Genomic DNA, 13,566 nt, shown 5'->3' on the forward strand with positions numbered 1-13,566 from the left:
GTTGAGGGGTAGCTAATTGTGGTTCCGGTCGAGGTGAAGATACCCCGAACAAACCCCTCAAAGGATTGTTTTCCATAGTAACAAGTGACAATAAATTTCAGCACACTATATAAATGTTTCCTTACCGAATTCCACTTACCAAAGGCGCTTCACTCCCCGGAAACGGTGCTAGAAAATAGCCTTGATGACCCACAATTATAGGGGATCAATTGTAGCTATTTTCGATAAGTAAGAGTGTCAAACCCAACGAGGAGCAGAAGAAAATGACAAGTAGTTTTCAGTAAGGTAATGTATGCAAGTGCTGAAACTGTAAGTAGGGAGTAGTTTAATAGCAAGATAATTTGTAACGAGCAAGTCAAGATAATAGCAATAAGTATGCAGCAAGGTAGCCCAATCCTTTTGAGGCAAAGGACATGCCAAATTGGTCTCTTATGATAAGCAAAGCGTTCTTGAGGGTACACGGGAATTTCATCTAGTCACTTTCATCATGTTGGTTTGATTTGTGTTCGCTACTTTGATAATTTGATATGTGGGTGGACCGGTGCTTAGGTGCTGTTCTTACTTGAACAAACCTCGTACTTATGATTAACCCTCCCGCAAGCATCCGCAACTACGAGAAAAGTATTAAGAATAAATTCTAACCATAGCATTAAACTTTTGGGTCCAATCGGTCCCTTACGGAATAGCGCATAAACTGGGGTTTAAGCTTCTGTCACTCTCGCAACCCACCAACTATTTACTACTCCACAATGCATTCCCTTAGGCCCAAATATGGTGAAGTGTCATGTAGTCGACGTGCACATGACACCACTAAGGGAATAACGACATACATACTATCAAAATATCAAACACATTTCAAGTTCACATGATTACTTGCAACATGATTTCTCCCATGACCTCAAGAACAAAAGGAACTACTCACAAATGATAAACATGCTCATGATCAGAGGGGTATTAAATAGCATAATGGATCTGAACATATAATCTTCCACTAAATAAACCATATAGTAATCAACTACAAGATGTAATCAACACTACTAGTCACCCCCTAGCCGGTAACAAGATTGAATACAAGAGATGAACTAGGGTTTGAGATGAGATGGTGTTGTTGAAGATGTTGATGGAAATTGCCCTCCCCAAGATGGGAGAGTTGTTGGTGATGATGACGACAATGATTTCCCCCTCTGGGAGGGAAGTTCCCTCGGCAGAATCGCTCCGCCGGAGGGCAAAAGTGTTCCTGCCCAAGTTCCGCCTTTTCCTTATTTTTCTAGGTCAAAATGACTTATATACCAGAAGATGGGCACCGGAGGTGGGCCGAGGAGGCCACAACCCACCAGGGCGCGCCTAGGGGGCCTGGCGCGCCCAGGTGGGTTGTGCCCACCTGGTGGCCCCCCTCTAGTGGTTATTGGCTCCAATATTTCTTAAATAATCCATAAAAAATCTCCGTGAAGTTTCAGCTCATTTGGAGTTGTGCAGAATAGGTGGCCTGACGTAGCTTTTTCAGGTCCAGATTTCCAGCTGCCGGAATTTTCCCTCTTGGTGTGTACCTTGCAAATTATGAGAGAAAAGGCATTCGAATTACTCCAAAAAGCATTATTATGGATAAAAACGTTATAAATAATAGTAAGAAAATATGATGCAAAATGGACGTATCAACCATCAGCGCATGTCTTCTTCTTGAAGATCCATTTATTCTCAATGGCTTGCCGATCATCGGGCAAGTCCACCAAAGTCCACACTTCGTTCTCATAGATGGATCCTATCTCAGATTTCATGGCCTCAAGCCATCTATCGGAATCTGGGCTCATCATAGATTCTTCATATTTCGTAGGTTCGCCATGGTCTAGTAACATGACTTCCAGGACAGGATTACCATACCACTCTGGTGCGGATCGTGCTCTATTCGACCTACAAGGTCCAGTAGTAACTTGATCTGAAGTTTCATGACCATCATCATTAGCTTCCTCTCTAGTTGGTGTAGGCATCATGGGAACGGATTTCTCTGATGTGCTACTTTCCAAATTGAGATAAGGTACAATTACCTCATTAAGTTCTACTTTCCTCCCACTCACTTCTTTCGAGAGAAACTCCTTCTCTAGAAAGGTTCCATTCTTGGCAACAAAGATCTTGCCTTCGGATCTGTGGTAGAAGGTGTACCCAATTGTTTCCTTAGGGTATCCTATGAAGATGCACTTCTCCGATTTGGGTTCGAGCTTATCAGGCTGAAGCCTTTTGACATAAGTGTCGCAACCCCAAACTTTAAGAAACGACGGCTTAGGTTTCTTGCCAAACCACAGTTCATACGGTGTCAACTCAACAGATTTAGACAGTGCCCTATTTAACGTGAATGTGGCTGTCTCTAATGCATAACCCCAAAATGATAGTGGTAAATCGGTAAGAGACATCATAGATCGCAGCATATCTAATAAAGTACGGTTACACGTTCGGACACACCATTACGATGTGGTGTTCCAGGTGGCGTGACTTGTGAAACAATTCCACATTGTTTTAAATGAAGGCCAAACTCGTAACTCAAATATTCGCCTCCGTGATTAGATCGTAGAAACTTTATTTTCTTATTACAATGATTCTCCACTTCACTATGAAATTCTTTGAACTTTTCAAATGTTTCAGACCTGTGTTTCATTAAGTAGATATACCCATATCTGCTCAAATCCTATGTGAAGGTCAGAAAATAACAATACCCGCCCCGTGCCTCAATACTCATCGGACCGCATACATCGGTAAGTATTATTTCCAGTAAGTCATTAGCTCGCTCCATTGTTTCGGAGAACGAAGTTTTAGTCATCTTGCCCATGAGGCATGGTTCGCAAGTATCAAATGATTCACAATCAAGTGATTCAAAAAGTCCATCTATATGGAGTTTCTTCATGCGCTTTACACCAATACGACCTAAACGGCAGTGCCACAAATATGTTGCACTATCATTATCAACTTTGTATCTTTTGTCCTCAACTAGCAAAGTGGCCCGCTCGATGCGCGGGCTAGGATTTTGCGAAGTTGAATTAGAAGATATATTTTATTCGTTATTTTCTGAAGTAAACTCTAAAGCAATTGTTGAGACATTCTTTAAGTATTACAATTTTGGAAACTTTATTCTTTGATGTTTTATTGATATCTGAATATAATTATTTTTCGAACACCCTTTATCTGCTAATTATTCATGCCATACTAATTTGATACGGTATGTTTGATTGGCATGTTTATTTTTTTGTAATTGTTTTTATATCGAGAAAAAACATCTTACATTTTGAGACGGATATAGTATTTGTTTACATAGACAAGTAGCAAGGGTGATCGGTTGCATATGTGTTCTGTCTAAAGAAAACAATATTCGAACGTAGACATATTTCAGTGTTAAATACATTTGTTTGAGCAACATCTATTATGAAACGGAGTGAGTACCTTGATAATGTTCTTTTTTAAGAGTAGTATCATGCCATGGTTGGAGTGCATCATTTCGGAGGACGAGCTCCATGCAGCTCGTTTTATTTTTTGAAAAATTCAAAAAAACATATTTTAAAGTTTCGAAAAATTGCGGTAAAATCCATAGGCATTCATGTGGATGTGTTCTACATGTGTGTAAAATATGACGATGAAATACATTATGGTGAGAGCTACATAAAAAAGACAAATTCATGCATTTTTTGTAGTGAACAGTGCGTGTACTGTTCATCATTTCAAAATCATGATTTTTTTTCTTTTTTGTATAGCTCTCATCGTAATGTATATCATCTTCAAATTTCACACACATGTATTACACATCCGTATGAATGCGGACAATTTTTGAAGATTTTTTTAAGCTTCAAAATGTGATTTTTTAAATTTTCAAAATAAAGAGCTCCATGGAGCTCGGGGCTAGGCCTCCATTTAGCATTTTCGCCATGGTTGTAGCTATACATATATTGTCTTGTGTTATTCTCCTGTGGCTAACCAATCATCATCAGGTAATGTAGGTTTGACTGGGATAAACATACAACTCTATTTGGAGAATAAGCAAATTAATGCTTGTAGTTATAGCTTGATATGGGTAATGTAGATTTTACCTGGGTAAAGGTTTTTTCAGTTTTATGTTCGGTTGAATTCTTCAAATTAGATATTTTTTTCTAACATTTTTATCATGTCGGTCTTTTGTGTGTGTAAAGTTATTCTTCTTGTTTTCATGTAGTCATAAATTATTTCACTAACGCTATGAAACATTGGCATATTTTTTATTGTTTTTGTAGAGTAAATGTTTTATTATTTATATATACAGTATACGTATATGCATAAAAGGTTTGTTGGTGTTTGCTTCCATACACGTGCACTCAACAGTACCACCAAGTTTTGTATTTAAAAAAAGAGTTAATTACACTATTAATACATAAACTTGCACGGTGCGTAAAAATTCATACATAAAGTTGTAAAATGACACAAATTAGCCCTATAACTTATGTTTGGGGTACATTTAAATACATTTTCGTTAGTGGATGTTAACTCTCAGTTAACTTTGCCTACGTGGCATGCCAGCGAGGCCGGGCCCGCACTCTCTTATTTGTGGGTCCGACCTGTAAGTTGCAAAAGAAGAATATATAGAAAAATAAAATTGCGCAGCAACTGCAGCTGACGTGAGAAGTATAAGTAGGTACCTATGTCTATATCACTTCCAGAGCTTTTCGTTTCTTCTCCCATAATTTTGGAAACCGAGCCGACTAGCCTTTCAGTTCAGGTTTTTACCCGTCGGACCGCCGGTCTACTGGTCAATCAACTTTCTAGGCACTAAATAAAAAGAGATCAAATACCACCAGTTTCTATAATTATTATTTTTTAGAAAATATTTTCTATAAATAATTTTTTTAGACAATAATATGGTATCTTGGGTGTGATGGTTATTGGGCCAAACCTGAAGGCGATTACTGTAATGACCTAGGATCGTATCAAAATCCATGTGGACTAATTTCTATTATAATTTATCTGCACGCGTATGGCTTATTCAGCGCCCTGGTTTTTACCCCGGTTTACAAAAAAAGTCTATTCAGATGGTTCAAACTCGTTCAATAGTAGAATACAAAGAAACAAATTCTTGAACGTAGATAAAACAATTCTGCCGGTTCAAATAATAGAATGTGAATTTTTTTTGTTCCAGACCTTTCCTAAGATATATAAATATGTGTATCTAAATGCAACTAAGCAAACAGAAAGCGGCTCATTGGCTTGTGCAACAACCCCTATGCGGGAGCTTTTGAAATCGAGTTTAGGCAGCAACAGTGCTACATTATTCTTTTTTTCTTTCTCTTTCTCACTTATAGGTGGGACCCACAAATAAGAGAGTGCGGGCCTGGCCTCGCTGGTGTGCCACGTAGGCAAAGTTAGCAGTGAGTTAACTGTCACTGACGGAAATGTATGTAAATGTACCTCAAACACAAGTTGTAGGATTAATTTGTGTCATTTTTCAACTTTATATATGAATTTGTACGTACCGTGCAAGTTTGTGTACTAATAGCGTAATTAACTCTTAAAAAAAAGCTCGGCAGTACCAAGTTGCCTTATATCTTGACGTTACATTGTTTTGTCTCACAGTTTCCACAGTACATAATTGGTGTCATGGGTCCCACCAGTATTACTCTTCACTTTACCCTTTCTGCAGTCTTCTGGACTTCTCTGTTCTTCTTTCCTCACACAAGTGAGAATGTTCTTGGCCGATCCCCTTTCTCCTCTCCTCTTATTTTTCTTATGAGTTAAAATTAGCTGATGTTGGATACCACCCATCAGGTTGCTCTCTTGATTCACTGCATTCAGGATGCTCGTCCTAACCTGAAGCCACCCCCGCACCTGGTGCTTTGACGGGGTGACCATCGACGGCGATTGAGGGTTAGCAGGGCCCAAGGATCTACTACACCAGAGTCTAGGCAAGATCATCGATCTGGACGCTGCCGTTGATGCTGTCGTCCGTGTCGTTGATTTGGTCTTGGATTTCATCTCCCGCAGGCCTGCAACGGCAACATTGTTCCAAATTGAGCTGCAGGTCCTTATTTTTCCTTTTCCTGACTCTGTAATATTTCCTCTTTCTCCTAGCCTTTTCCTGTCCTTGTGCCATTCAACCAATATAATTTAATTAAGGAAATTCTTGTTAGCTGTAAGTATTTCATAGTTTCCCTTAAATTCTTGAATAGCATGTTTTTTTAAGTGATCTATAAGTGTTGAATGAGGTATAGAGTAGATAATAATAAGTTAGTGTACATTTTAAAGATGTAAGTATATACCGTATAAGTTAGTGTATACTTTACCAGGGCATCTTGTGTGTCACCATACGGTGTGTGTTGGCGATCTACATGACTTCTACTCTGCCGAGCATCCAAGCCAGCACCCATCTAGAAGTTTTATAGTAATCGCAAAATGTTTTCCTTTAGTCTGTTTTATAGTAATTTAATTTATTATCTTGCTTAGATATCATTTTTTATTTGATTTGGACAGGTGATATCATATTTGTGACATGAAGAGTAAGAGAGCCACATGTCAATCTTAAGGAGGTGTTTTTTGGGAATGTTTATATGTTCCAATCATGCCATGTATCTTCATCTCCAGTTGGGTATGCCTCCTTCGATTTTCTTCAATTCTTAAAAATAAATCAGTGTTTATTTCTTTATGGGCGTTGTTAGTGTTGAATGAGGTAGATGCTAAAGAAGACACAAGCGAGTGTAACTAATTTTTTTTTAAGTATATGTCTGAGTACACATGATAACTTCAATCCGTACTCTCGTGGAGCATAAAATAAACATAAACGTTTATCAATGCAAATTACTACTAAGTATAGAGTGTGTATAGTATATTCTTCAATTCTTGCAGCTATTGGACGTATGTAAGCACTTGCTGCTGTATAATGCCTAGCCCATGTATCTCGCTGGTTCTCTCCTAATCCTCTTAGGTCTATCATACAAGGTTGGCTGCATGTCTTTAGATGATATTTTCCTCCTCTTTATGCAATCGGTCCTTTCCTTCTTTGTTCTGCTTCTAGTTTTGGCGTTCCATTCTTCATTACGGTCATCTGTGCTGGTACAGTTGTTGTCGGCGTGACTATTGTTGTCTCGCTGCATAAATGCAAGAACAATGTTATTATTGAAACATTCATAAATTTCCATAAATGCATGGTAGATATTAAGCTTGTATATCATCGCCATATTTAACAATGTATTATGGAGTACATATATAAGATCAAATGCATACAAAATTAGACCACAGTGGGAAATGACCGATACACTGTCATGGATTATTATTTTTAGTATATATAGATGAGCGTAAGTAATTTGAAACCTCATTATCGAATAGATTGCTCTCTGTAAGAACTTTTTTTTATTTCGCAAAGCCTTTCTTTTCAAATCCTGTTTACATCTCTTATGTTTGGTCTCTCCTTTTATCTTCGGCGAAACAGTTTTTGGCTCTTCCTGTGTGTTTTGTGATGTCATAAATAAATAGGCTGTAAACAATTATCAATGCATATATAGGAAGATAATTTTTTTTCCATTTGTTACCTCGTCATCAGGAGCATCGATTTTAACAATTGGTTTTCTGCTATTTCTGGAAGCAAACATTGTCACATCTTTTTCATATATTTTGCTAGACTTCTTTCTCTTTGTCCTCCTTTGTTGCTTTTTGTGAGATGATTTAGAGGTTTCCTTTCAGCACATATCCTCCTTCTCATCATTTCTTGCATTCTTGGAGGAGTGGTTGACCTATAAAAATATTTTTTTAATACTTTAAAACAAAAATTGCACACTCGTGACAGCAAAACCATTAATTAGTGGCAATACCTTGTTATCGGACTTCTGCATAGCAAAATTTGAAGAACCTTGTGTGTCTTGCCTTTCCAGTATACGCTATAAAGAATGTACTCGCGTTATAATTTTATAAACCATTTAAAATACTGAAATGTGCATGTGCATACCTCTTCAACTATTTCATTTGAATATTCCATCTCAAGTCTGTCATCAACTTCAAAAGTGAAGCTCACTTTAAAATTTTCCGTACACTCTTATAGATTCCTTGAATTTAACTTAAGTCGGAATATGAGTTTTCTGCCATAAAGGTCTTAAATAATATCTGGTACTATGTTGTTGAATCCCTCCTGCTCTAATAGGGTTGATGCAGATATGTTGCCCAAAAGACTCTTTGCTACCTCATTAAACATAACGAAAGTTGTTGTTGTCGTGTCCTCGCGTACCTTCAAGTTTAATTAGGTACCTAATATGATAGTGTTAGTTATTACTGGTCTATTATTAAAAGAAATGGCACCAAAGACAATCTAGTGCATTAACATGCTCACCTTATGTTGGGATTTTCAGATACTTAATGACAGGAAGTGCAAATATAGTTATGGTGTTTATGTTATAATATCATCAATTGTTGCTTTTGTCCTGCATACAAATTCCTATTAAAGATTAAACATATGAGTTTACATAATAATGTAAAATAGAGAAGGTATAAGATTTTTATGATCAAGGTTAGAGGGAAACCTTTCTTTTAACATCAACATATCATAGTTCTATAATTTCCCTCAATGTTTTTTTATTGTAGAACATTTGCTCTTCAATCATTCCTTGGGTGCTTTCGTCAATTCCAACCATTGTTGGAATAACATCGCTTTCACAATGCCTATAATACATTACAATATGAGCACATAAACTTGTAACTTAAAAAACATGCATAATTGCATTATTATATACATACCTCTCAATAATTTGGTCTGTCTCTAGAATTTCAGGGTCCAGGAAGACTTTAGATGCATTTGTCGGGCGTAGTGATAGCCCTGGTAATAAATTGTCAGTAATTTGGATTCAGGTTTACACATAGAGATTATAGTTCTCACCATTGAATTTTCTGACCAAATTTGAAGTGACAATCACTATTGTTTATTTGTTTAAAAGCTTTTCATTCTCCATATTTGCAAATATTCCCCCGTAGCGTGATTCTGATTATCTCACCACTTCATGCATTTAATCATGAAAAAGTGATATATAAAGATCATATATGCAATTCAAAAATATCTATAGAATATAATCACTTACTCTAGTGAAAGGACTTCAATCTCACGGACGTTTGAAGTTTGCGTCATGCCCGTCCCTTTATTTATTTTTGCACTTGCTATATTGGCTTCATTGTAGTAAGCAATCCAATGACATCTGCACATAATCATACTTAAAAATCTAGTTCACCGGTGCTTGTTCTTCGATATGGATTTTGATTGTACCCGAGCACTATTTATCAATAATCACCCTACTATCCAAGGTATCACCATAAGCAAATTCAAAGTGGTAGTCCAAAAACTTGGATTTTCCTTCATCCACTTCCTTCATCGTTGTATCATAGACAAAACTTCTCTTGAGATTTTTCTTCAATGGTCGGTATTTTTCATACTCCCAAACTTTGAAGGTCTTAATTTTGTACCTCTTTAATTTTTGATTTAAATTTATCGACCAGTTTGCTCCAAATAGAAGCATGGATTACATCACCTTACATAGAGAAAACATCAGCAAACTTTGGAAAGGGTAAATTGAAGAGACATTATACATGTAATACTTGCACCTTTTTATCTAGTAAAATCACATCAGTGCTAATGAGTTCATTAGTTAATAAGTTAATTGGGTCCCAAAGTCTTAAAACCTTGACTTTGATTGTCCATGTCTCGTTTCCTGTAGTCGATGAATTCAACGGTGTCTGTGCCATAATCTTTGAGGCCCTAAAAATATAAGAACAAAGTGTTGATTGATAAAGTAAGTAATATAATGACATGCAAGCTCTATAAATACAAAATATTTTTGTCGCTTTTAGATTAGCACTGCCTACAGTGTAATTTAAGTATTATTGATCCATTAATAGGTTAGATCTATAATATGAACACCATCTAATGCACCATATATGTTTCTCTATATCGCAGCAAGCAATCCCACTTCTTTCTATTATAGTTGTATGATTCTAGACTTCGATTCTATGTTATCTTAACGTGAAAACACTGGAAGCAACATCCATGGCATTAGCCTTCTGTAGATGAGTCTATATGAAATCATAGTAGATGGGTCGATACAATTTTATTAACAATTGGTCTTAAATTTTGTTTCAGATGGAGCTGCTGGTATTACGACAGGAACCCACCATAGCATCTGAGGTTGACCAAATACAGGAACCATCTATGTTTCTCCATATCTGTTTGTACATAATGAAACTTGTGAGCTAACATGTGCAATCTTTTTAGATTAGCACTGCCGAAAATATAATCTAAGTATCATTGATCCATTAATAGGTCTGATCTATAATACGAACACCATCTGAAGCACCATATATGTTTCTCTATATCACAGCAAGCAACATCCATGGCATTAGCCTTTTGTAGATGGGTAAAAAGTATGAACATGACACCATTAAGACATGAACCCACACCTATAGGATTCTACGTAATCAACCTTCTGAGGTAACATGTCAAATATTCTTAGATGAGGACTGCGTAGAGCATACTTGAACCATCATTGATCCATGAATCGGTATCATTTATAATTTCGTGCAGATTGAACTTACTTGATGTTTCCTGATTGCTCGACAGAGATATCCTATGGCCACTGGAGGAAGATAATTCTGAAGTTGATCTCGAAGTTTGGGTCGCCGGAGGAAGATGATGTGCGAGGAAGATCATGTAGAAGTTGTAACCTAAAATCTCGAGGACAACGAACCTATGAGGTCGTGGGGAAGGTCTTATATGGATGGTTAAGTTTCTCATGTTTGCACGATGGAAAAAAATTGGATTCCATGTGGACACATATTCTGTTTGGAGAGATATGATATTTTCGATTTCGTTAGGCACATTAGACCTTTTTTTGGGATGGCCTCATCGCTGATGGCATGGTCCATCCTGTATGCGTGCGATGGCCCAACCTGCATGTTTTTTTCTTCTTAATGATGCGTGATGCATGTGTGTTTCTGATCCCTCACGGGATGGTCCAACCATTGGGGTTGTGGTTGGGATCGTGAAAATCAAACGTGAAGCCGTCATTGGACGCTATGGACCCAGATCATTTACGAAGATCGAATGGTTGGACTTATCTTTATTCTGACCCACCTGGTTTACAAATATCTAATGGTTGGATTTTGTTGTCTCACGACATGGACCACGGCATGGACCCACCTGGTTTACGAAGATCTAATGGTTAGACTTTGTTGTCTCACAGAATTAAAGGCTGGATCTTTCTAATTATTGTGGTATTTACTAAGCTAATTATCTTTATTCTGATGACCTTGTCAAGTACTTTTTATATATAAATAGATACCATGAATATGTGTATCACTACGATCGAGATTCAATAAACCATTTACATTAGGTGTATGACCATAGAAGGTTTTATTCATGTAAACAGAACAACAATTATTTTCTGACTTAAATGAATAACCGTAGTGCAATAAACAAGATCAAATCATATTCATGCTCAATGCAAACATCAAATAAGATTTATTTAGGTTCAACACTAATCCTGAAGATAGAGGGAGTGTGCGATGGTGATCGTTTCAACCATGGAATTACTTCCAACACTTATCGTCACCTCGCCCTTAACTAGTCCCTGTCTATTCTGCAACTCCTGTTTCGAGTTACTAATCTTAGCAACTGAACCAGTATCAAATACCTAGGGGCTACTATGAATACTAGTAAGGTACACATCAATAACATGTATATCAAATATACATTTGTTCACTTTGCCATCCTTCTTATTCGCCAAGTATTTGGGGCAGTTCCGTTTTCAGTGACCATTTTCTTTGCAGTAGAGGCACTCAGTTTCAGGCTCGGGTCCAACTTTGTGCATCTTCGCGAGAGTGGCAACTTGCTTGCCATTCTTCTTGAAGTTCCCTTTTTTTCCCTTGCCCTTTTTCTTGAAACTAGTGGTCTTGTTAACCATCGACACTTGATGCTCTTTCCTGATTCCTACCTTCGCCGATTTCAGCATCGCGAAGAGCTTGGGAATCATTTTTGTCATCCCTTGCATATTATAGTTCATCACGAAGTTCTAGTAGCTTGGCGATAGTGACTAGAGCACTTTGTCAATCAATATCTTATCTGGAAGATTAACTCCCACTTGATTCAAGCGATTGTAATACCCAGACATTTTGAGCACATGCTCACTGGTTGAGCTATTCTCCTCCATCTTGTAGGCAAAGTACTTGTCAGAGGTCTCATACCTCTCGACACGGGCATGAGTCTGAAATACCAATTTCAGCTCTTAGAACATCCCATATGCTCCGTGGTGTTCAAAACATTTTTGAAGTTTTGATTCCAAGCCGTAAAGCATGGCGCACTAAACTATTAAGTAGCCATCATATCGAGCTTGCCAAATGTTCATAACGTCTGCATCTTCTCCTGCAATAGGTCTGTCACCTAGCGGTGCATCAAGGACATAATACTTCTGTGCAACAGTGAGGATAATCCTCAGATCACGGACCGAGTCCGCATCATTGCTACTATCATCTTTTAACTTATTTTTCTCTAGGAACATATCAAAAATAAGGAAGCTATATCGCAAGCTATTGATCTACAACATAGATTTGCAAATACTATCAGGACTAAGTTCATGATAAATTAAGTTCAATTAATCAAATTACTTAAGAACTCCCACTTAAATAGACATCCCTCAAGTCATCTAAGTGATACGTGATCAAAATCAACTAACCCATGTCCGATCATCACGTGAGATGGGGTAGTCATCAATGGTGGACATCTCTATGTTGATCATATCTACTATATGATTCACATTCGACCTTTCGGTCTCTAGTGTTCCGAGGCCATGTCTGTACATGCTAGGCTCGTCAAGTTTAACCCAAGTATTATGCATGTGCAAAACTGTCTTACACCCGTTGTATGTGAACGTAGAGTCTATCACACCCGATCATCACGTGGTGTCTCAACACGACGAACTGTAGCAACGGTGCATACTTAGGGAGAACACTTTTACCTTGAAATTTAGTGAAGGGATCATCTTATAATGCTACCTCCGTACTAAGAAAAATAAGATGCTTAAAAGATAAACATCAAATGCAATCAAAATATGTGACATGATATGGCCATCATCATCTTGTGCTTTTCATCTCCATCTCCAAAGCATCGTTATGATCTCCATTGTCACTGGCTCGACACCTTGATCTCCATTGTTGCGTCTTGGTCGTCTCACCAACTATTTCTTCTACAACTATTGCTAACACATAGCGATAAAGTAAAGCAATTACATGGCATTTGCATTTCATACAATAAAGAGACTATCATAAGGCTCCTGCCGGTTGCCGATAACTTACAAAACATGATCATCTCATACAATAACGTATATCACATCATGTCTTCACCGTATCACATCACAACATGCCCTGCAAAAACAAGTTAGACGTCCTCTACTTTGTTGTTGCAAGTTTTATGTGGCTGCTACGGGCTTCTAGCAAGAACCGTTCTTACCTACGACAAAAACCACAATGGTGATTCGTCAAGTTTGCTGTTTTAACTTTCTTCTAGGACCGACCGTAGTCAAATTCGATTCAACTAAAGTA

General features: G+C 37.5%; 2 long non-coding RNA genes across 5 annotated transcripts; one reads left to right on the forward strand and one right to left on the reverse strand.

The window, feature by feature from the left end:
• The first annotated feature begins 5,608 nt into the window (after nt 1-5,608).
• LOC123180812 (uncharacterized) lies at nt 5,609-10,848 on the forward strand. The gene is made up of 5 exons (XR_006491249.1): nt 5,609-5,683; nt 5,773-6,025; nt 6,475-6,589; nt 10,115-10,159; nt 10,592-10,848. It is a non-coding gene; the product is annotated as an uncharacterized lncRNA (long non-coding RNA).
• On the reverse strand, nt 6,857-10,757 carry LOC123180813 (uncharacterized). 4 transcript variants are annotated; one of them, XR_006491253.1, is made up of 9 exons: nt 10,567-10,757; nt 9,658-9,733; nt 8,725-9,176; nt 8,511-8,649; nt 8,321-8,425; nt 7,943-8,238; nt 7,809-7,874; nt 7,530-7,730; nt 6,857-7,088 (listed from the first exon to the last, which is right to left on the reverse strand). It is a non-coding gene; the product is annotated as an uncharacterized lncRNA (long non-coding RNA). The 4 variants fall into 4 exon arrangements; XR_006491251.1 differs by having other exon boundaries at nt 8,725-8,803; nt 9,063-9,733; XR_006491252.1 differs by having other exon boundaries at nt 8,321-8,411; nt 8,725-9,733.
• Nucleotides 10,849-13,566: the final 2,718 nt, after the last annotated feature.

The sequence above is a fragment of the Triticum aestivum genome, chromosome 1D (genome assembly GCF_018294505.1).
Source record: "Triticum aestivum cultivar Chinese Spring chromosome 1D, IWGSC CS RefSeq v2.1, whole genome shotgun sequence".
In the NCBI taxonomy this organism is placed as follows: Eukaryota; Viridiplantae; Streptophyta; class Magnoliopsida; order Poales; family Poaceae; genus Triticum; species Triticum aestivum.